The 2,356-nt window shown below is 41.0% G+C and overlaps 1 protein-coding gene across 1 annotated transcript in view; it reads left to right on the top strand.

Moving 5' to 3' along the window:
- Nucleotides 1-2,356, top strand: part of LOC107102239 (primary amine oxidase, liver isozyme-like) — a 50,813-nt gene that overhangs the window by 7,639 nt on the left and 40,818 nt on the right. The window lies entirely within an intron of this gene.

The raw sequence follows: 2,356 nt of genomic DNA, 5'->3' as shown, positions 1-2,356 counted from the left end.
CCTCGTTAGATCGATTTTACATTTCAAATGTGGTGGCCATCAATACTTGTGTGAATGTTATGATCCATTTAAACACTGAACTACACTAAGATAAACCTTTTGTTTCCTTATAAGACCACTAACCTCCCTAACATTGGCTCCATCATCCTGCTTCACTCTGTCATCTGGTTGGGTATTGGGAGTGGAACTGCCTCCTAACCTAGAGCGTTGTTGTATGCATCTATTAATAACATGAAAAAAATACCACAATCAAAACATTTAGGTTAGAATGGGAGTGATAAAAGCTGTTTCAAGCATGATACGTTATTAAATTAATTTTTGACTACAGACAGTATTCATAGAATGAAGCAGCCAGGTTCTTGTTTATTTGAATGTGAGTATTTCATTCAGAAAGCGGTGTCTTAAAATCGATAAATGTATATAAAAGGAAAAAAAAAGCTTGTATGAGAAGAGCTATTGCAAGTGTGGAACTGTGACATTCAGTCGTTTTGGTCAAAAAGTAAATGTTTTATACATTTCTAACATATTTCATACATATAGTCAAAATGGTTCTCTGTAAAACCTAGGCTAGTTTGTCAAATTACACAGCCTTTTATTTGTGTTTCAACTATATTGATAATATGACTGACTGTAGAGAAAGATTATTGTTTGCTTTGTGAAACAGCAGCCCAGGGTTCAGCAACATTTAACTCTGAAAGAGCCACTCGGACCCACTTTCCATGTAAAAACAAAAATGCAGGGAGCTGAAAAAAGAATGATAACGGTGTAATTATCATTAGTTATTAGTGTTCATGTTTTTTTCTTCACCTTTATGCTTTGTATTTATAAAAGAATATATGAAGTGCAGAGAAAATGAAGTATGTTTAGCAGCTAAGATTAAGGAACAACATGGACATGCAGCAAATTCCATAGACTCTTGAAAAAGAGCCAGATCGAATATATAAGCAATAAAAGCAGCTGCAGGACCAGCGGCTGCCTGCCTGAGCCTGCTCTCTATTGTGACTTCTAAATATTTAAGGGCTGGTGAGGTTGCTGAACTCTAAACTATGTCGTGTGCATTAGATGAGTCTCAAAGATGCATCTTCATGTTGATAGCTAAGTAATATTAAAGGTGCAACAGATTCTCATATGTGGCCGGCTTACACTCTCACTGGATCTCTCCAGCCCAGTTCTGGTTCTACAACAGCCCCCACTGCCACCAGCAGAGCAGCTCTCAGGTTAGTGACAGCCAGCTTTCCATAGTGAAAGAAGTTCTAGTGCCCCTGGATTTACATGATGACTATGTTGTCCAACTCAACGGGAATAATAAGCTGATCAGACAATGTTTAAGTTAGTTGGTTTCGGGGACTTTGTCACCAAAATAGGCCTAACCCTTACAGCTGTAAGGAGAATGTAGGACCCAATATTCAAGTGGGAATCAAGTGGGAAGATTCAAAGCGTTTAATAACTGGAGCTGTTGATCTGCTGCAGCTGCAGGGGGAGGCGGAGCACAAACCATCATAGGAAACTCTGGTTTAGGGAGAAACACAGGTAAGTGACCATGATAATCTGATGGACATGATTAACCATGTGCATCACTTTCCTGGTTTATCAGTTCAGTCCAACTCCTTAGAGTTGGACTGGAGGCAGGATCCAGCCGATGGACTGCCAGCGAGATGTGGCGGAGAGGGAAACCAGATGTAGCAGCCCCAATGAACAGGCATGAGTCTGAGCCAGATCGGGGAAATATTTCAGGAAGGTTCTAAGATCCAGGGGTCCGTAGCCCAGTAAGGGGTTCCGATCAAAACAGGAGCAGACAGATCCAGGTTTCTAGGAATCCACATATAGTTCAGGCAGGTTCAGGGTTCAAAGAGTCCAACAGAGAGTTCAGTTAGAACGTTCCGATGGGAAAATGGAAGGTCAGTAGTTAAGGGGCAGAACAAGGCCTGAAATCAGGAAAACTAAGGTAATTTAAAACTTCACTATGGTGAGGAACACTACGAAATACTAAAACCCTCTGACCACTGGCCTCTGAGAACTTGAACTAAAGTCAAACTCAGCGAAAATGTCAGAAACAGCAACAATGATCTGGCCCTGATAGCTGGGCTGAGCTGTATATAAAGCAACAGGAGCAGGTGGATAAAAAGTTATAATTAGTAACCGGGCAGAGCTAGGCAGGTCAGCTATCAGTAGGGGTGTGGGAAATAATCGTTTTGGCGATATATCGTGATATTCGGCTGCCCAATATAATATCGATCTTTCACTTCTTAGTATCGATTAAAAAAAAAAAATGGTTGCATAAGACATTGATGGGAAAATGGGCTACCTCTGCACCACCACTCTGGCAGAAAGCGCTGTGGAGCCCTTTAACTGTGCG

Source organism: Cyprinodon variegatus, unplaced genomic scaffold, assembly GCF_000732505.1.
Source record: "Cyprinodon variegatus isolate N-32 unplaced genomic scaffold, C_variegatus-1.0 Scaffold1221, whole genome shotgun sequence".
In the NCBI taxonomy this organism is placed as follows: domain Eukaryota; kingdom Metazoa; phylum Chordata; class Actinopteri; order Cyprinodontiformes; family Cyprinodontidae; genus Cyprinodon; species Cyprinodon variegatus.
Note: the sequence above shows the minus strand (reverse complement) of the source record. Positions and strands in the feature narration are given on the sequence as shown.